We start from the raw sequence: 23052 nt of genomic DNA, 5'->3' as shown, positions 1-23052 counted from the left end.
TGAGAAAATGACGCTTACTACTTTGTTGACGTTATTTTAAAAGCTTTCATTGGTGTTCCCAGAGTGTTAACAGAGCAGAGCTAGGCGACCACCGTGGTACTATGGCGCCTTTTGAGTTTTTTCTTTGCAAAAATCATAACTTTTGAACTAATGAAGATATTTTAAAGATTTATACTGTACCTGAAAGCTAGTTATTTAGACTTTTGACAGTTTAAAATACAAGGTGCCAGAGTAACAGGGTGCTTCACAATAATTCGTCAAAGTTGAAAAATAGTAGAAAAATACAAAAAAAAAAAACAAAGAAATGATTAAAAACTGACGGACAAACTTTGAAATCTTTTTATGAGGATGTATTTGAACATGAAATCAAATAAACTTATGATTTGTATGAAGGATTGTGGCCGTAGCAGGCCGTTTTATTTAGAGACAAAAAATTTTTATTACAAAAAAAAGAACAAAAAACACAAATTTTTCTAAGTGTTACAAATTAATCAACTTTGAGCGGCTCTACCTCCTAAAATATCATTTTCTGTTATATATTCGTAATCCCTGGAAAAATCTCTATTAAATACATGTATTAGGTTTATGGAACTCTCATGAAATTTTTCATTTTTGCCAGGCAGAGGCGCCCGAGTGCGTGGGTTCGATGCCTGGAAAAAACAAAATCAAAATCTTAGAAAAAAAGCTTTTTGAATTAGAAAAAAAAAACATCTGAGTATGGTCGCCCGGTGAATATTGCATTTGTCTTTTTTTTTTAACAGAGCTGTGGCTAACATTTCATGAACTTTTTTTTGTCGTTATTTCAACTGTTGAAACACCCAATTCTCAGAATCAACAATTTGAACGAAGTCGATTCAACAGCTATTTGCGATGGACAAAAATTGACATAAATATCGGTGGTATTGAACCGTAATTCGCTTAATTTTACCAGCTTTTTTTTTTTTCAGTGTACATACATGCCAAACAAATAAATACTATTTAAATTGATAAACTGAATATTTGAAAAATAAAGTCGTAGTTCGTTGTAAAAGCAAGAGCGTCATATCAAAAAATTGATAAACTATCGAACAGCAATTTCTATACAAGAACAGTCTAGAAAGATTAAAAATAACTTCTGTGGAATTTTAATTTAGTTGGTTACGCTAAAATTGCGATAAGGGATCGATATGCTTCGTACGTTCTTTAGCAAATGTGCAAGCATGCGCTCACAATCACACACACTCGCACACGTACTAGTACATACATATGCCCGCCATGTTTGCGCTTGTCTTTTTTTTAGTTTTACTTTTTAAGAAATATGCACGAAGGACCATATTCACAATCGCCGGTTAACGCATAATGGCAGTTTATTTGACGGATCATCGAACCGGGCATGCTGAAAACGGACCTAAGCAGAACAATAAAGGAGTGGAAAATATTCTGTTTTTTTTTTTTTAATATTTCATGCAAAGACATTTTTGTATACAATAACTACAAACACAATATATGTACATACATATTATGTTTATTTAATTTAGCATTTTGTGAAAAAGTATTTAGTTATAAACAACATTTACACACCCGAATAAAAAAAAAATGCGCAAGCGAAATAAAGAAAATATTACATATTTTTTTTTTTTTTAAGTTAATGCAAAATGTAGGTATTTCAAATTTTAGCGGTTGATTAACCAGCAGCTTTGTTAACCCTATTATGGCAATAATAAAAAATTGCGCGTTTAAGCAAAATAAAAAAAACGAAACAAAAACATTTATGAGAATACAAAAACAAAAAATATTTTACTATCATTTTATGTAAAAAAAAAAAACAAACAAACAAAAAAAAAAAAATACGCATACATATACATATAATGTTTTTCCTCATGTGTTGTGTTCCAGTTTTATTATTTTATTATATATACATATATTTACACATGACATACTGATATAAAAACATTAAATTTTTATGCCAACGATTTTATTATAATTTAAACTTAAAATATAATTTTTTTAGCGATATATGATTGTATTTTTTTTTTGTTCTGGTTTTTATCTTAGTTTTTATTGGTTTTAATTTTAATAAAATCGCAAATAAAAAATTCAAAATGAATTAATTCGCCAAAATTGTTTTTCTTTTCTTTTAGTTCGTATTTTTTGGTTTGTATTTTCAAAGATTTTTTAGGTTGAATAAGACGAATAGGATCCAATGGAAATTGTCACATCTTGCCTAATATTTTCGTCTCAAGCGCAAGACTAATAAACTACGTTGATTGGCGATTCATGTTTATTCTTGCGTCTGACCTACCCCCTTAATTGATCTATCAAACAATAAGATCAGCTTCAAAGAATTTAGAGAATGATTTTTCGCTGCCTTTATATTCCACTTTGTATGTGCACACTGCAATGCCGTAGGGTGGAAATGCTATATTAGAAATAAAAACACATGATTTTGTAGCATACTTTTAGGAGCATTGCAAAATCATGTACTTCCTCTGTCGACGGTCTTTTTATTCTGAGCGCCTATTCAAACGATTCGTATTTAGTAATAACCAGTGCTTTTTTATGTCTAGTGAAATTGTTTTTCTGCATATAAATTTAAAAGTATGGTATATTTAATATATTTCACAATGTGTGAATAGGTGCGCAGAATAAAAAACCCAACGACAACGGAAGTAAATGATTTATACATTCCAAATGTTCAAACGCACACACACATTGTTAAAGAGTTCGGAGGAAATGCCAAATTAGAAATAGCACCACATGATGTTGTAGCATACTTTTAGGGGCATTGCAAAATCACGTACTTCCTCTGTCGTCGGGCTTTATATTCTGAGCACCTATTCAAATGCGCAATATTTAAGTAGTGTTGGGTTTCTTTCAACTTCTGAGCTCCTGTTAAAATAGTTATGGTTCATTTATGGTTGAGACTCCGTGGTCCCATAGACAAAGTCCAAGCGATGGATCTCTTTCGAGATTTTTTTTAGAACGAATATGCCAATTTGCTTTGATTAATGCAATGAGAAGAATCTTACCTAAAAATCAATTCGAAGTCACGTCAATATCAAAACACCGAGGCAGGTCTTGATTACAAAATAAATAAAAAGCCCAGCGAAGGGATGGATCTTGGAACATCACAAACTTTAGAAGAAGCTAGACTCAAACATAACAGCCGTAAGCTCTTGAAGTTCAAAACAACACATACATGCGTACTTGTTTGCAGGTTTAACGGATTGTTTTCAACAACCTAGGATTGTGAGTACCAATATGTAGGTGACGCTATAGGAATTGTACTCGCTCCTTATGCACGAAGGGAGTAGGAAGACTTTTCAGGATCAACTTTAGATCTGTGTTCTGAGCACCCATTCGAAGGCAATTTCTTTAATACGCCGGATACAATTTCTTTAATACTGCAGTTAGGCGTGGGTAACCTGGAGAAAGTCAACCCTACATCTGTTTTGTTGGCAAATAAATTACTTGACTTCTTATCACTTCTTATTGTTAACTGCCGCCTATCTAGGTTATGGCCCAACTGTACAACAAGCGAGGCCTAGACCATAGCTTACTGATGGCTGATAAATGGTTTTTTGATGATTCGCGCAAGTACGGGTAAAAAGGAATTAAACAGAAACCGCATTTAGAGCAGTTTGAAGTTGCTTTAAAACCTAGGCTGAAACAATTATTTTGATTCGAAAAATAACGATGTTGAAACCTTTTGAAACTGACTCCCATCGATATTGTGAGAATGAAAAAAATCGGTTGCGCTCGTTCCTTGCGCAAGGAGGGAGTAGGACTTAGAAGGTGCATTATAGTCGAACGATCCTTTATTTACACAAACAAACAAAAAAAGTATAAAAAACAATTTCTTGTATATCAAGTTTAACAAATTATTTATATTCAGCCCCTGAAATAGGGTATTTCATTTGTTATACATCTAAGTAAATTTGTAGCATACATATGTACATTGCGAGCATTTTATAATGACATTGCTTTGTTGTTGTTGTTGTTGTAGCGATAAGGTTACCCCCGAAGGCTTTGAGAAGTGTTATTGATGTGATGGTCTTTTGCCGGATACAGATCCGGTACGCTCCGGTAACACAGCTCGAGCTAGCCCGACGATCTCGGGAACGATTTATATGGCCACATTAAACCTTCAGGACATTGCTTCCGCTGCCGCCTGTGCTTAATTTCTGAGATCCTATTAGAATATACAATGTTTGTAAATTTTGTGTCTTTTTTAAACTTCTAAGTAAAATTTTGATCTGTCAGGCTTGTTGTCGCTGTCAGAAAGAAACAAACCTCACAGCAATTTGTGATCAAACAGCGTCCCTCGAACTCTCCCTGTAGCGCACAAATTATTAACCCCCATGACTATGTCAGAAAGCAGCTTTACTGCTTTGTTTCCAGCGATAAAGTTTCGAAGTCTGCTGCTACACCTTTAATACGGCGGGGTTCAAAGCTAAATGGATATTAGACGGGGATAATTTAGATGATGCATTTTAAAGTAAAAATACAACTACACACAGTTTTTGTTAGCCTTCAGAAAATGTTTAGTATGGTAAGACGTGTTTCACACCATGCACGGAACTTCCTAAGGCGCAACGTACATTGTTCATGTCTCGATTCAATTTAGGCGGCTAAACTATTAGCTTACGACAGTATTTAGATCGAAGCTATGCGAGTCTCGGGGTCTCCCTGGGCAGATTGGCCTTTTCTGCTGAGATGGACTTTGACTGCACTCCAATATTCACACGAACGCATCACATCGCTAACTTATTGCTCCGTATTTCACGTTGTGTTTACGGAGGTGCTCCCCTAACCGTGTGGAAAGAAACTCTACACCTGTTTCATAGGTAAAAAGCCAATGGAATGTATTTTTTTTTTGTACAGCCGTCATATTGGCCACGCAGCCAACAGCCAGGGATTGTAAGATTAAATTTATAGGTTACGCTATAGAAATCGCATAGTAGGAAGATTTAGAAGGTTCTATATAGGCGAACAATAATATACTTACATAAACAAACAAAAATAAGATAACACGCCCTCTTCTATAGCAAGAGCACATAAATTATACGCAGCACCGCACCTGCGATACATTTAGTGGCATTTTGTAATGCAATTGCTTTCGCTGCCGCTTGCGTTTGAGTTCTGAGCTCCTATTAGAGTAGGAAATGATTGCTAAATGACCGACTTTTTTAAAATTCAGCCGACGAAATAGGCACGAAAGAGAACGATTTCAGCTAGCAGCCAGAATTATTTTACACCCCTATTATGAACTCGTACGATACACGATAAACGCTTGCAATCTGTTCTACCGTATTATGAAATAAATTCTAGCGTGTGAAACTCGATCGTTAGCGTTTATCGTTTATCGTGGTATTGCCATACGCTAACTATCGCATACGCTGTTAAATTTTCTACGCTAGCTATCGCTGATAAATTTTTCCACGATACGTTGGGAACTATTTAAATAAAAGTAAATATACAATTATTACATAATCCAAAATAATCCAACTACAGCCTCATTCCCAACACTCTGTTGCAACACCCTGGGCAAGAAGCCTTAAAGTGGCACAAACCTTCAAAATATTTGGGATGGATGGCCTATTTTTACGGGCGCCCAAACTGCCTTCTATTTCTGTTAAGACATACTCTGACATCAATTTTGTTTATTAAACTTTTTTTACTTTTAGTATGTCAAGTACTTACAGTGTAGAGTTCATTTCAAGAAGATTGGAATGATCTCTCAATTTTCTTCTTTCTGTGGAATCTATGCAAGTTCCGTCAATTTGTTCATTTGAGTTTATATAAAAGGTAACAGAGGTTGCATAAAACATTTTATTATAACAGCTTTTAAAAACTTTTGCCACTTTTACGTACAAGACAAATGAATTGTTAGTATTTACGTTTTGTTTTGCTATCTGTTTCGTATAGATTCACAAAAATTTGTAAACAAAACTCTGCTGTCATTCACAATAGTACATCTATCGGGCGTGTGGAAATCGCAATATGAAAGCTGATTTTTTACGATACGCTAGGAAGCGTTTATCTTCTATCGTATGAAAATTCATAATAGGGGCTTTAATCTGTAATTTTTATTAGAAATAATAGAAATCTGATGAAAGGTAGAAACAAACACTAAAAATTTAACGCAAAGAAGTAAAATGAAAGCAAAAGGCAGGAAAGGTAGGACAGTATATTTACACAAATAAGCAAGAAAAAAACCTAACTCTATTAAAGCAAGATCAAATTATTCTCAGTTGTTGCTTTAGGAGATATATAATGCATGCAACGGAATTGCCTCCACTGTACGTTGTTAATATGTAGCATGAATTTAGGAGCATTTTATAATGAATTCTGCTGCCGCTTGTGTTTAACTTCTGAGCTCCTATTAGAGAATGCAGGGTTTACAAATTTTTGAATTTTTAAAGCTTTTAAGTAAATTTGGATCTTGTGTCGCTGTGAGAAAGAAACAAACCAACCCCACAATAGTTTGTGATCAAACAAAAAATAAATTATTAAATAAATTAAAAAATGTTATCATTCAGCGTCCTTCGCATTTGCGGTTAAGGAGTCCATTTAGCCCACAAACTATTAACCCCCATGACTATGTCAGAAAGCAGTTTTACAGCTTTGTTTCGACTGATAGACGTTCGAAGTCTGCTGCTATACCTTTCTTTAATACTGTGGGGTCTAAGCTAAAAGGAGATTATGCCGGGGTAATTTTGATGATGCATTTTGAAGAAAAAATACAACCACAAACAGTTTTTTATACCCTTCAGAAAATTTTTGGGTCTGGTAATCGGGACCGTAAGTCTTTGAACTCGTCTCACCATAGCGCTAGAGATCATGACGTTTTAAAGTTTTAAGAAATTTTTTGATGGAGTGTGGTAAGACGTGTTTCACATCATGTAGAAACCCTTCTAAGGCGTATAATATGTACATTGTTCATATCACGAATCAATTCAGACGCATAACTTATAAGTCTATGCAAGTATTTAGATCGAAGTTATGCGAGTGTCGCACGTCTCAATGGCCATATTGGCTTATTCTGCTGCGGTGTACCTTGAATGCACTCCAATGTTCAGACGAACGCCTCCCATGGCTGTTTTATGCGCGCTGTATCTCACATTTTGTTCGCGGAGGTGCTCCCTTATCCGTGTGGAAAGAAACTCTGCAAAACAAAAATTACATTTATTTAATGCGTTTCACTTTCGTACGTTAGACCAATTTCATACAGAAACTTAATGGAAGCACAATTTTGTTTAATGAAATAATTATTATTTTCCTTTCACACAGGGCCACTTGCTTCATAAAAGAAAATTTTCAGCAGCCCGAAAAGTACTATGGTTTTAACAAAAATAAAATGGTTAAAATAAACAGCAGCAATTTCTTCTTTAACTTTAAAGGCAATCAACACAAAACGCATGCGCAACTATTCACAGATGTTACACCTAACCAAACATGAGGCTATTTTTGAAAAAGCCGTTTTATTTTTGCTACAAATGCTGCAAAAATAAAAATTTAAATTTTCTGGTTTTTTCTATTTTTCGTAAGTTATTGAAAATAATTTATTTTTGATTTTCACTTGTTACATTGACAATAAAGTTCGAAACACCAAACAAAACCTTCTGGGCTTCTACTCCATTATTAATTCAAAAAGCAATAATGAGATAATTAAGACTGCATTTTGTATGGAAGATTGAGTTCAATAAGGGATTTAATGTAGAAAACTTGACTAATTATTTCATTAAGCTTCTGTGTGAAATTGGCATAATATTTGGAAATTTATAAATTGTAACACAGTTTCAATTAAAGATATATTACACAGTGCAACAAAACATACAAACAGGAAAATACATGGGAAGTCATACCATTTTCCTAGTAGATTTCGAAGATCTAAGAATGGCTGCATACCAGATTTTCTCCTGACACCCCCAAAATCGTGTGTTACGGGCAAAAAACCGGGTTTTCGTACCTTTGGACCCTCGCGAGCCTATAACTTTGTTGGCTATAACCCGATTTTCAGTTTTTTTCAACATCGTATAACAAGAGGATTCGACTTTTCCAACGATATACATATGTATGTATGTATATATCAACTAGGAAAACATAAAATTTTCCCAATAAAAAAATATTTTTTTTGTCCCTTTTTTCGGGTTTTATCAAATTTGGCGCTTTTGTATGCACTATTTATAAGAATACTTTACCAACTTTGCATTGCATTAAAACTGGAAACTAATTATGAGTTCAGTGAGTATTAATTTTCTTATATATGCAAAAAACTGACTGAGTTATTGAAATTTGATTGAAAACACAACTTTTTAAAACTTTCAAATTGTATCAAAATGACTGAGAAATGTTTACTTGGCCCTTTGCTGCCTAGATTTTTAGTCATCCTTTGCAAAGTAATATGGTTGTATAGTTCTCAACCGATTTTAAACATTTTGCCAGTTTTGGAAAGACAAATCATCATACTTTAAAATTGCATGCACACGTTTTGGTTTGTTGGGTGAATATACAAAATGCTCACACACATCCTAAAAAGTGTGTATGCCATTTTAAAGAATCCAGTTTTGTCTATCCCAAAGTGGCAAAATGTTTAAAATCGGTTGAAAACTATACAATCATATTACTTTGCAAAGGATAACTAAAAATTTAGGCAGCAGTGGGCCAAGTAAACATTTCTCAGTCGTTTTGAAACAATTTTACCGTTTTTTAGAAATTTTGTTTTCAATCAAACTCTAATAACTCAGGCTGCTTTTAACATATTGTGACGAATATTAGTATCACTAAGCAATACTACCATCACTAAGCCGATACTAAGCAGCCACTGGTATGTACGTAAACAAATCAATTCTCATCTAAACACATACATAAAAGGCAACGGAGAGATACTCATAAACACATGTAATCATCAGCCGAAGTAGTACTCACGCATATGGGTATGCGAGAGGCTATAAACTACAAATACACATACTTATAGCTGGTAACCAAGTAGTAGATTCTAGAATGAGAAACGTCTGGACATTTGAACAAGGCAACAGAGAGCATAAAAGCAGCACAAGCTGAGTAGTCAGTAATTAGTTTGATTTAAACTCGCAATCAGTTGTGAAGTACAAGTGTTATTGTGAAGAACCTTAAAGTAGTCTAATGAAGACCATTTTGCATTATTGAATATTGCAGTTATTTATTCGACAATTTAGCGATTCGAACGTTTGCAGAAGGTTGGAAATAAGCGGAGTTTCTCTAAAATCGTCACAATATATAAGAAAATTTAATACTCATTGCACTCATAATTGATTTCCAGTTTCGTGTAATTCAGAATTGGTATAGTCTTCTTATAAACTAGTCACTAGTTTAGTTACTACTGCATACAAATATCACAAAGTTGACAAAAGCCGAAAAAAGTGAAAAAAATGTTCATTTTCACAGTCGTGTTATGTTTTCCTAGTTGATATATATGTACATATATCGTTGGAAAGTTTTAAATCTTTTCTTATACGAACTTGAGAGAAACTAAAAATCGGGTTATAGCCAACAAAGTTATAAACCGGTGCCCGTAACTTACGATTTTGAGGATGTCCGGAGAAAATCTTATATGTAGCCATCCTAAGAACTTAGATCTTCGAGAGCTACTTAAAAATATGGCATGACTTCCAGAGTATTTTTTGGTGTTACACAGCGTTATATAAACCTAGACCTATATTCATAAAATTTAATAAATTGAGGCAAATATGGATTCATGAAAGAGGGAAGCTGCAGTTAAGTTTCGAACCATCATGACTGAATCACCTTCTATATATCCTTATATGTTTAAAAGTTTTAATATGAGTATGTACCCTGCAAAAATCGCGAGTACTCATGTATACATGTATGGAGTACTCGCTATGGACCAAGCGAGTACTGCAAAATTAACCACAACTAGCGAATTTAACCCAAGAATTTCCTTGGCGGTGGAAATTGTTCCGCATTGCATTACTTTTTCTAGTTCCGAGCTAGTGAAAATGTAGCTTCTACCGAACTAGTTCTTATCTGGAATTTTAGGTCTTGTTCTGAAGCAGAAACTTATGTCACTCGTACAGGGTAGATGTAGATGAATATATTTAAAAAAATATATATAAACTTTAAAAATGTGACGAACGAAAATAGCCTGAAGAGGAATGAAGAATATTGCTCGACTGAAGTGGTTCTAGACTATAAATATTTATAAGTAGTTTTGCCTTCATTATTAAAATTATAACTTGAGCTGTAAATTTTGGTTCATTCCATTTATTTAAAGGTTGTTATTTCATAAAAAATCGCTAAAACCAGCTCTGGCAGATACAAACAATTGTTCGTTTATTAACTTAAAGTTATGTGTGCCACCGTGGTGTGATGGTAGCGTGCTCCGCCTATCACACCGTATGTCCTGGGTTCGCACCCCGGGCAAAGCAACATCAAAATTTTAGAAATAAGGTTTTTCAATTAGAAGAAAATTTTTCTAAGCGGGGTCGCCCCCCGACAGTGTTTGGCAAGCGCTCCGGGTGTATTTCTGCCATGAAAAGCTCTCAGTGAAAACTCATCTGCCTTGCAGATGCCGTTCGGAGTCGGCATAAAACATGTAGGTCCCGTCCGGCCAATTTGTAGGGAAAATAAAGAGGAGCACGACGCAAATTGGAAGAGAAGCTCGGCCTTAGATCTCTTCAGAGGTTATCGCGCCTTACATTTTTTATTTTTTTATTTTATGTGTGTCAATATGTGCGGACATCCCATTTTTTTTGATATCCATAGTTTCATTGGAAAATCTTTCTAGAATTTTTCGAAGATTATGTTTTCCCTATACTCACTGTCCTGATTTTTTTCTTGTGAACAAACGACTCATACATTAAAATTTTTGGGAAGTTAGGATTTTGTGTAAATTGCCTCGCACCAGTGTTGATAAAGCTTGAGTGACAACTTTCCGGATCCACTCAGCGGTTAAGACTTTACGTCAAATTAGATACTGAGCAAGAATTGTTTGCGCTACATTTACTCAACCTCTTTTGATCGGGCATTTGACATTTCAATGATTCCCGTTAAGTTAAGTTTTTGGTTACAAATTATTGTTAACTGTGCTAACATTTTTTATATATCGCGTTAAAAATTGAGGCACGTGATCAGTGCTGCTCAATTTTTTTTATTGAAGTGAAAATCACAATACATGTACAACAACTTCTCTCAGGCACTAATATGACATTCCGAGCATCTCCACACATTTTTTTAAGATACGTGAATTATTACGGGAGTTACAGCTTCGGAATCGTGGTGAAAAATTAAGTATAAAAAAAGTGAAGCCACGCCCATTATTTAAGAGTTTGAAACGTAGTTGCTGGCGACCCAAATGTTAGTCCAAATAGAATATTTGAACAATTCGTTAGTATCTAATATAGATAGATGCAAAGTTTCGGCAACTGCTCGAGCCTTAACTCAGAAATGGATGAAACCACGACAAAGTATTTCAGGTTGGACCTGTGGAGAATTACGTGATATTCAACTTCGAACTGAGTGCAAAACTCGAGCAAGACATATGTAGGAAGCGAGATATTTGCGAAGTACTAAATTTTCTCAGCCAAGAGCGCTTATCGTACTGGCAATTTGTTAAAGTTTTTTGAAATTTAATTGAATTAATACTTGGCGTGATGTACCTACGACGAGGTTTAGGCCGAACTTCTCTTTCAATTTGCATAGTGCTTTTTTTGCTTTTTCTTAGAAATTGGCGAGACGCGAACTAAAAGGCTTACGGCGACTCTGAACGTCATCTGCAAAGCAGATCAATTTTCACTGAGAAGCTTTTCATGCACAAATACACGCTTAGTGTTTGCCAAATCACTGCCGAGAAATACTTTCTTCTAATCGAAAAAATATGTTTCTAAATGTTAAGTGTTAATTTGTATCTGTGTCTATGATTCATGGAAAAACAAAAACAAAAGGGCTATAACTGTATAGAGGCGAGCAGCTCTGCACGTGATTATGTGTGCAATAATTCAGGGATTCGTCTTAATAGTTGTTTTTTTTTTAGTCGAAAAATTCTGGGTCATAAAAATTTCCTAGGTGAAAGTTTATTGGATCCCAAGGATACCCATAACATTTTTATGACGAATCATGCATAATTTTTATGTTTCTGACTTTTTTAGAAAAATTCAAAAATATAAGTAAAATCCGGTCTTATTTTATAACATTACATTTACATTTTTGTTTTGAATTATTTTTTTCACTTGACACTTAACTCAATATCTGATCCATGATTCAATCACAAGAGGTTTGCTCAGCAGACACATTTTTTGACAATTGCAGCCATTTTGCTCCCAAATCGAATTGACATCCGTTAACTGTGTTGTTTCTTTGCGATTTTTCGAAAAATATTAGTAGTAGAAATACGAAGCGATCAGTTTACAAATACCCGATAAGTAATGAACTGCATAATTCCTTAGAACATTTATTTTAATTTTATGATGAATTTATTAACTATGCCATGATCCATTTGTGTGGCGGTGAACATAGGTTTTATGAAAAATACGGACACCAAGGAATCGTGTACTTTCGTAAACCTATGAACATACGAAACCTAAACAAAACTAGACTAGTAAATCGATTCACGTAAAAATGACATTAGTAAATAATGAAGATCCCATAACGAAATGTACTCATTGAGCATGTTAACTTATTCATTCGTATGTTCGGAACATTCGTCTCCATTTAAGAATATGGGGAATCGGTTTATATTTTGAATATTATGTATATTCTGTATACTTAACGTAAAGGAGCTTTCCGAAATTTCAGAATAAAAAGGTGAATACTCCCTGTGTAGCAGGACCGCATAAAAACTGAACTCTTCTGTCAAAGTGAAGACCGGAATATAAAGTTCTAAGCCATTTTCTTTTATTGTTTTTTTTTTTTTGTCAGACCATGTCGGTTGCTTTTTCAATATCTTCCTATCTCAAAATATTTTTCAAAAACTTCCCATTTCATGATTTTTCACAAAAACGCCCTATATTAGAATTAGATTGAAGAAAGCCTCATAATGCTTACCATTAACTCCCTCTTATGTCAAAATGCATTGAACTTATGCTTATATAAGGAGTTAATAAAAGAATAAAATTCTAAACCAACATAGCTCTTTATCAATTCACGAAATATTTAGTAGAAAATGAATTATTTCCTCCAAAACCTGTTGGCATTTACAAATTTATTATCACTACTAATATACTACTAAAGGTATTTTTCTACTACAATATTCGCTAAAGGGGATTGAATTATTACCCGTTTTCCTTACTTCGTAAAAGCAACCCGTCCAAATTTTTAAATTTGGGAGTGTCAAAGCTCTGCCGTCATTGAAGCACAAACCTATAGTAATTGCATCATGCATCTGCTCAACACTTAGTTCATGAAACACAATTTCTGTCATTCAGCGGACTTTGAACGTGTTTGCATCAATAAAATTTGTATTTGCTGAAAGCGCTCGTTGTATTTGCAAACGGATGTAAAATGTTTTTACAATACACCAACAAGATAAACGGCAAAACATAGGAAAATTTGTAAAGAAAAAATTCGAAATGGAAAGTGCATAAAACTCTGAATTCCCCTAATGTTCTCTATAATATATTAAGTAATATTAAATTGTCCAAAATGCATACCTTCACCGAGTCTGTTGGCTCAGCAATGATACAAAAAACTGTAGAGATTAATATAGTAATTATACATTTATTAATTTTACATACATACATACAACAAAACCTAATATACCTAAAAATATGTTGTGAACCCAATTTAAGAGAAAAAATTTAAATCAAATCATATTTAGTGCGTACTTTGCCAATAACATATACATACGTACATATATATGTATATATATAACTGTATAGTATATTTATTACATACTTCTTATATAAGCAATGATATTTTGGTAAAAGAAAAAGAAACAACAGATAGATATAACATTATATACATACATACATATATTTATTAAATATACAATTTTTAATATGTTGTGTTATAAACAAAACAGCTACGGTGAAAATGAAAACAAATTAAAAAATTTTAAACAATAAATATGCAGTTTAAGATTTATTAAAAAAAAAAATACCAACAATAAACGTAAATGTATGTATATAAAAAATTTAGTATTTTCGCACTTTCAAATGTAATGTAATGTTAAATGTTAAAAGCAGAAAGTTAATTTGACAGAGAAAAAAATATTAACAACCTATAAAGGAAAACCAAATTAGCAATGAAACAATATTGTTACAATATTAGCAACACTAAGGGGTACTGCCATCTCTAAGCCGATGCTAAACAGTGATATCATGCACATCCATAGATCAATCATTATGTATCTACATAAACGAATCAATAATTGCGTCTACACAAATGTACGTATACGAGCAGCGGAGAAGCAATGCACAAACACATGCATATATCTTATCTGAATTGCTCACAAGAGAGGGCAATAATTTGTGCAAGTATTACTCAAATGAGAAGTAATAAACGTAGTTGTGGCTGGCCATTTTGTAGGTGATAACTAACTATTCAGTTCTGGAATGGAAAAGCCTAGAAGTATGCAATGAGAAATCAAAAAGTATAAAAGGCGCGACAGTAGAGGCGAGAAATCAGTTTCATTTGAGCTATCAATCAATTTGGTTATTAAGCAAGCTATTCGTTGCAAAGTATAAGTGTTATTGTGAAGTACTTTAATAAAGGCCATTTTTCCATTATTCAATATTGGAGTTATTTATTCAACAGTTTAGCGATACGAACGTTAGCAGAAGATTTGAAATAAGATGAATACCACTAAAATTCGTTACAATATTAATTAGTTGAATAATAGGGATACAAGAAAAATATACCCCTTTACATACATATGTTTATTCAAAAAAAAATTTAGATATATAAACACTAACATTAAAAAAGAAAAAACAAATGCAATCTCAGTTTAAAGGCTTTAGCGTTTTTATAAAAATAACTACACACTTATTGTTAATCAAAAACTTTCAAACACGCAGATAGAAAAATGAATATATCTTCATAGGCAGAGCTTTGCTTAATAAGGAGAAGATAAACCTTTGCTTGAGAAACCAAAATATGTATATTTAATAAAGTAATAAAGAACTTAACCATTGTGGATAAAACAAGTGTGATAACTTCTGCATAGACGTCAAAATTACAAATAGAACCGATCACCTGATTTTTAATTGACTTATCGTGGTCTCATTCTGTGTCACTTTCTATCACCCGGTGTAGATAGCCGGCAATATGCGCCGCCATATTGAACATCCTTTCAAAACGTTAAAAAGTAGCCATCCTGAACATCCTGTCAGGCAGTTGGCGGATAAGATATCACACTTGTTTTATCCTCAATGAACTTAACTGTGCTCTATTTTCTATATAAGTTCTTGCGTCAAATGAAAAAAAAAAAAATATTTTTCGTTAGCTCAAATAATAGAGGCCGTAACTAACAAATTTAAAGTTTTACCAAAGACGCCAAAAACATTTTATTTTTCCATTCACTACAATCATATACCTATGGATTTTTGGAAGACCGCACGGATTCGATTTTTGCGTCATTTTGGAGCTGGCGTCACTTTGAGAGAACGCACGTTATAACTTTTCCTGCCACATGGTATACAAATTTTGATTTTTTGCCATTCAAAAAAAACTAAATAACTTTTTAGTTAAAAAAGAAGATATTTTTGTAAACTGAATAAAGAGAATTGAAGATATAATCAATTTAAGCAAAATTCGAGGGCTACAAAGAAATAAGCTGAAAACAAGCCAAACGTAAGGTCCATACGCATTCAACTTTTGCGTCGTTTTGACGTTACATAACGCACGCTTAAAGTTTGCTCGCCACAATGAACGCAGGAAAAACTCAGATTTTGATTTTATGTCGTTAACTGAAAATTTAAAATAACAATTTTTTTATTATGAAACAGGAAATATGTATGTTTCAAATTAAATAAAATAAAAAAGTTTTAAGGTATTTCTCTGCTATGCTTGGTCCCAGCAAAAAGTATAGTCGTAAATTGGCTAGTAAAATGGCCCTATATGTGATGATGAAACACGTATAATCTGCAGTAACATTTTGTAAGTGCCCGATGCACTTTATGACCATTCCATTACGTATAATACCTATTTATATGATTGCCGATACTGCGCACCTATAAAGCGAGTGTAAACAAAGTATAGGACTGTACTGTCCGTAAAACTTTTTTGTGGAACAAGGTGGGATTTTTTGTTGTTGGCCGACATTTGCGGTCACGCGACTCGAAGTCTATAAAGGAGTTCGTGGTCAAAATTCATGCTACAATTTTGTGTTCATTAATTTCACAACGCGTTTTATCATTTTTCACACGCTGTGGCATTATTTATTGATGGAACGCTTCTTAAAAAACTAAAATAAATTGCCATCATGTTAGCAAGTGAAATTTTAATGTCAATTTTGCCATACCATTGGGCAACTGTCGTTTTTCCTTATTGGTCAATATAATTGTTATTTTGTAGTCAAAACAAACGACAACTGCATTTGACGTTGCATGACAAGCCATTTTCATTATGTATGGCTAGTTTTGTGGCAAAATTTGACCTAGTGAAGACCAAGAATCACTTTGGCACTGTCGTTGTATTGGCTGCGGATTGAGAACATACTTCGGGTTGTGATGGACAATGAATCAGATCCCCATAAAAATTTAACATAAAAATGCAACAATAATGTGATCAATATGAATCAATCTGTTGTTGCATTTGCGTGTTACATTTTTATCAGGATCAGCAATTAAGACGTATGAGTACAAAGTCAGCTTTTGGCGCAACGTGTTGAATGTGTTCGCCGTTATTGGTTGTAACGCCTAAATTTTTACTGAGGATATATTTTAATATATGAAATCAAAATCTTTGAAAAACTATGTTTCCAAAAATATGTTGGTTTGGGCCTTTGTGAATTAAACTAATTCGATCGAAAACATTATTTCTCCCAGATTTACTGACGATATAACAGTTGTTCGCTGCTTCAAAGAATTTTGTTCTGATGAAGGCGACGACAGCGGGAACAGAAATGTGGAGGGACTTTAAGAAGCGGTTCGCCTATTTTCGGAAAACATTTTAGATCAAGCAATTTTGGCGATAGGCAAGAAAAGTGGTGGAAAGCCGACAATGTTTGTAGATGTAAATGGAGAGCAGTTAGAAAACTTACAGAAGACAAAGGAAGGTTCTTCAAGCACTAGGCGACAGTTGACCAGAAAAGGGCACTATTGTGAACGAGCGAACGATATGCACATACGGAAGTGCAGATAAACGAGAATAACAGCGTGGTGGCAGGGTAACACACATACACACAAACACACGCATTCCATGTATCCTGTTACTGTAATTCTCTGGATTAGCATCAAAAACGTACTAAGCTAGTAGTAGAAATGTCAAAGCAGCTAAAAAAATATCAATTAGCTTGTTTTCTTCCACCACCCGTATGGTTCCCTCAAGATGAAACTGCTTAGCTACTTAAGCGTTTTTTTTAAGACCGCTTGCAAAAATAAGCAACTAATATAACGAATAATGTTATTATATTAGTAATGAAGCGGTTCTCCACATTCTCAACACTAAATAATAAATCTACAAACTGTAAAAAAACTAGAACAAAAAAAAAAAAACAATAAACAAATAAAAAAGGCCTATTTAACAGAACTAGCAACAATTAAATGTTACTTTATTGTACTGCAAGTAATTGAAGGATGTATGAGAATTCACACGCGCGCAAAATGCCAGAGTTGCCATATTAAAATAAAAAATGAGCTAACAAAAATAAACATGTACATAGTAAATAAAAATTGACTACGCATAAAAATAATATAATCGTATGTTTGTGCGTTACATTTCAGTGTTGTATATGTAGTTGAGTGTCGGAATGTCAAAAAACTAAAAAGTAAAAAGTAGCAATATTATAGTTGTACGTTTATGTTCACCGATGAGTTAATAACATATATATATATTAAAAGGGGTCAAGCCAAATTTAAAAGTAAATTAAATACGTAGCACAAAGAATTTCATTCACAAAAAATAATATATATAAATTTAAATTTAAGTAAATTTGGTAACTTTGCGCTTTTCGAACGGTCTCCAGTAATGCAATAATATGCGATTAAGTTGTAATATAGTGGTGTAACTTTAAAAGCTGCCTCAGAAAAAAATATAAAGACAAAAAATAATTATCCTAAAAATAAAAAAAAATATTTTATTTGAAAAAAAAAAATATTACGAAAAAATTAGTATGTGTACACAGGGACATACATATATAACACAGCAAACCAGCCAATCCAATTTTTGGTATGTTTAAAAACTTTTTGCCCATTTTGGCGCTTTGTGTTTTACTTCTAAAACTTATTATTTTTATTTTGGGTTTAAGTACCTTAAAAGTAAAAACAAATAAAAAAGAAACTACAAACTTTCACCAAATTGCAACTGAGTTGTGAGTTTTATTGATTAGTGAAGAGTTGATAACAAACACCAAAAAAATAAAAAAAAAAATTATGTAACGCAACTACGACCCACATGCTAAATACAATTCACAAACAAACTTTAAAAAGATTGTGAGATCAAAATTATTTGCTTGAAAAAAAAAACAATAAAACTAAAACTAGTAATAATAAATAAACAAGCTCCGAGAAAAAATTTAAAATATAAAATTTATAAAAATTTAAAAATAAATATACCACACGAAAATGTAATACAAGTCAAAAATCATTGTACTTACATATATTTATATCTAAATTTTTGCTGATGTGTGAGTGTATTCCTTAGGCTATTTACACCAAAATTTACTGTTTATATGTATTGAAAAGTTTAGTGGAGAATAATTTTGAAAATTGTGCATTATTACGTTACTGAAAACAAAAAAAAAAAAAAAAAAAAACTACATATATACATATATAAATTTATAAAATATATAAACCTAACAAATATGTACTGATGATTTACGAAAATACACTATTTAATACACATTTACATTAGAGTGGGCACATCAAATTTGGAAAGCTTGAAACGGAAAGTTTTCGTATAAAAAACATAACTTTGGATATATAAATGACAAAATGTACTAAAAAGCGTTGAAACTGAAGAAAATTTCCATTTTTTAGCTAAGCCCACTTGCTAAACGGCAAGATATTTTAAAGCTCAGAGTTAATTTAAAAAATTTGACAAAAATGTATGAGTTTACTCCCTCATGTCAGATTAGCGAACGTACCCAAATTACGTGACCCCTTTAGGGGAGAGGGAGAGTTTCTTTAGGTACTACACCTGATCACAGGGGGGAGGGGAGGGATTGAGACTTTGTAACGTAGTCAATAATCTCTAGAAAATCTTGCAATTTTTTTCTGGAATTTATTTCGCGTCAAAAATTTCCATGAAAAATCATCAGAAAAACATGCACGGTAATGCAGTGGACGACGTGTCTCGCGTGCTACCTCTGCAGGTCCTCTCCAGGAGACCAAAAGAGATCTTATTTATCGTGGAGCAAAGCGCGGAGTGGATAGACATCGAGGCTGTCGACGAGGAAAAAATAATCACGTCTGAGGAAACTCCTGATGCTACTGCACCCATGATCTACCATGTATCCCAGTGGCTTGATGCTGGAAGCGTATTCTTTATAAAGTTGAATTAGATGAAAACAGATGAAAAGGAAAAAGACTTTATAAAATAGGTTGTTCGAATATGTTTTTAAATACATTTTTTCTTCTTAATATTATTAACTTGTAATTATATGTATGCACGCACGCTTCGCGTAACGCGGGGGGTGCCGAATTAATAAAAACAAATATAAATCAACAATTGTTTTTGCTTTTATCGGCCTATTGATAAATCATTCAAGGTTCGAATCGAGCTCAAGGCCAGAACAATAATTTTTTTCAAATGATAATTATTGTTATTTTTTAATTTTTCTAAATTAGAAAAATTGTATTTTGTTTTTGGAATAGTAAGTAGAAAATTTTTCAGACAACCTGCCATAGCTGCGCAGATAGATTCATTTCGAAGGGTGCTAAGCCTTCATCATCAGTACGCTTTATGCATGCTGCGCTAACCATTTAGCTATACAGCGGTGGTTTGTTTGACTGGCAAAAGCGTACTGATGATGAAGGCTTAGCACCCTTCGAAATGAATCTATCTGCGCAGCTATGGCAGGTTGTCTGAAAAATTTTCTACTTACTATTCCAAAAACAAAATACAATTTTTCTAATTTAGAAAAATTAAAAAATAACAATAATTATCATTTGAAAAAAATTATTGTTCTGGCCTTGAGCTCGATTCGAACCTTGAATGATTTATCAATAGGCCGATAAAAGCAAAAACAATTGTTAATAAACCATGAGCACTTGGGAATGTCAAACAAAGTAATTGACAATAAACAAAAATCCAGCATTATCAGTGATTTGCACCAGATGGCGCAACACTGAATAAATATAGTTGGTAAAAAGGAATAGAAGTAGCAAATTTGCCAGTCAAACAAACCACCGCTGTATAGCTAAATGGTTAGCGCAGCATGCCTAAAGCGTACTGATGATGAAGGCTTAGCATCCTTCGAAATGGATCTATCTGCGCAGCTATGGCAGGTTGTCTGAAAAATTTTCTACTTACTATTCCAAAAACAAAATACAATTTTTCTAATTTAGAAAAATTAAAAAATAACAATAATTATCATTTGAAAAAAATTATTGTTCTGGCCTTGAGCTCGATTCGAACCTTGAATAATATAAATCAATTATTTTTTTTTTAAGTTAGCAGAAAATATTTTAAAATCATACTTATGAACTACTACGTGAAAACTGAAGGGGGAGCGGGGGTCTTAAAATATACTACCGATGGGAGGAAGGGGATAAAAAGTTGTAGATAATGGGTCACGTAGTTTGGGTACGTTCCCTTAACTGTGAGTTAAAAAGTTAACTTGTCGTTATGCAAGTGGGCCTTAATCACCTATTATTTTATAGATTTGGTTCATTGCGTATTTCGGTGCTGAAAGAAAATAGGGTGTGGCAACGTTCATGTCTGTGAAGTTTGAAATTTTGTGTCATTTTTAGTGTTGTTCCGATACAGGTACATAGATACTCGAGTACTTTGTTCAAGTAACGAGCGTTTTTCGTTGTCGACTACCTCTTACAAGTACATACCTTCATTTACTCATGTCGAATAACTATTCCCAAGAATTTTTTTTTTAAATATGAAAGTGCCCCAAAAAGAATATTCCATTCCGCTCATAAAACGGCTTCCAGAAAAAAGAATACATTTGAGTATTTTTGCTACTCGTGAAGAAATCTTGTTCATTAATTGGCGCTAACCGCCTAGGCGATTTTGGCAATTGCGTACAAAGTCAAGAGAAAAGTCCTCTGCTTCCAAATAAGGGTGCCGTTAGGAATACTTCCTCAGTAGGAGCGTATTTATGCTTTCGCCTTACATTATCTAGCGAGCGATGTCTTTGGACCTTTGTTTGTTGTACTATTTACATATCTGCGTAAAGCTAATACAGCTCATGTAGAGAGAGCAGAACTTACTATGCGTTTGATAACTACAACATAAAGAAATAATACGATAGGGAGTCGCTTTCTCTGAAATACCGTTTGGTATCGAATGGCTCCGACAGATGCAATCCATATGAAGCTGGCGGTCTTGGCCAATGTCTTTTGCAAATACTTGTTAGCTTAGCAGGGTGCTTAAAACCAGACATAGCATCATTCAATCAACTTCTTTTCACGCTACATAAAGCTGCTTTGAAGTCAATGAAAAGATGGTACGTGTCTTATCGTAAGATTTTTAAAGGGTCTATCATATCGTAAATATATGGTCGAAGATAGATTTATTAAGCCTGAATTGGCACGGATATGTTCCAATCAGTTCGTTGGCTTTGGGCTTCAGTTTTTCTATTGGAGAAATGTTAAATTAGTTGATAGCTTAAGTGACGCTCTGAAAACTGGGCCTACTTTTTTGTTGGAGTATCCAAAGAAGCGTATTCGGTATTAAGAACCCGGAACCTAATTTATTTTGAACGTTCTAGAATTATGACTAAATGAATAAATTTTCAAAGTTTTTATAACAGGGCAACTCATGAAAAGTCGTAAAAAGAATCATTTCATTGGCGAGGTTTCCGTAGTTACCAGACAATTGCTAGTTTAAGTGAGTTGCTTCAACATGGAAGTAACGCATTAATTATTATAAGTTCTACTGAGCTTTTTAATGAGTACAACACACTCAAGTATCAGGTACTCTCCTTAGATACTTTTTTTGATATCAATTACTTTCTACCATCCTCTATAGTGAGTAAAGGTATTGAATACAAGGTGGTATCGGAACAACACTAATAATTTTAAGATATTTAAAATTTTTCCTTCATAAAAGCAGAAAATCAAAAATTTTAACATTTAAAATGTTCTTCAAGTTTGTCAATTCTTTTTACCTCACTCTACACCTCCAAATTTTTGCATAACATGAAATTCATAAATACTATAGCAGTATTTGTATGCAGGAGTGCGAGTTTCCCTAATTTTTAAAGCTTTATAAACAAATCTTTTTTTTCCTTTGACGTGGAAATATATGAAATAAAAGATATATGTTTTGATTTTGAGGTGAAATTTAGTAGCATCAAAATTTTTTTTTTACTCAGCATCTAGAGGTGGCCCGAGTTAGGGCCATCTTCCTCACATCATTTTTCATTCTTTTATAATAATTTTAAATTGAAAAACAAAACGTACATTAACATTATTTGAATTTTGAATGTAACAAATATGTTAGAAACACTATTCCAATACCTTATTAGAAGTCCAACAGCGAACCTTTGCTTAAAATATAATGACAAAAAACATTTTTGAGTAGTATTTATACAATTATTAAGATCCTGCCTGTGATAGATAATAAAACATTAAATAATATAACCAAAAAAAGAAAAAAAAAATACAATTGATCAACTTCTTATGATTTGTTTTTGAAGTAGGAATTCAAAAAAATAATGGAGAGACAAGAAATGGCAAAGAAAGCTCCTCCTGATAAAACAAGCAGTAATGCATGAGAAGATTTTAAACAGCTTTTATA

The 23052-nt window shown here is 33.2% G+C and overlaps 1 protein-coding gene across 6 annotated transcripts in view; it reads right to left on the bottom strand.

Moving 5' to 3' along the window:
* Window positions 1-3941: 3941 nt before the first annotated feature.
* The window catches only part of LOC137250887 (N-acetylglucosamine-6-phosphate deacetylase), a 96320-nt gene continuing 77209 nt past the window's right edge, over window positions 3942-23052 (bottom strand). The window contains exons 9-10 of one of the 6 annotated variants that reach the window (XM_067784549.1): window positions 4273-7147; window positions 3942-4171 (exon numbers count right to left, since the gene is read on the bottom strand). The gene's annotated coding sequence lies outside the window, so the exon portion shown is untranslated. Of the gene's footprint in view, window positions 7148-18763; window positions 18864-23052 lie in introns of those variants that run through there. The other 5 variants (XM_067784548.1, XM_067784550.1, XM_067784551.1 and 2 more) reach the window with 5 other exon arrangements.

The sequence above is a fragment of the Eurosta solidaginis genome, chromosome 4, assembly GCF_040869045.1.
Source record: "Eurosta solidaginis isolate ZX-2024a chromosome 4, ASM4086904v1, whole genome shotgun sequence".
NCBI classification, from domain to species: domain Eukaryota; kingdom Metazoa; phylum Arthropoda; class Insecta; order Diptera; family Tephritidae; genus Eurosta; species Eurosta solidaginis.
Note: the sequence above shows the minus strand (reverse complement) of the source record. Positions and strands in the feature narration are given on the sequence as shown.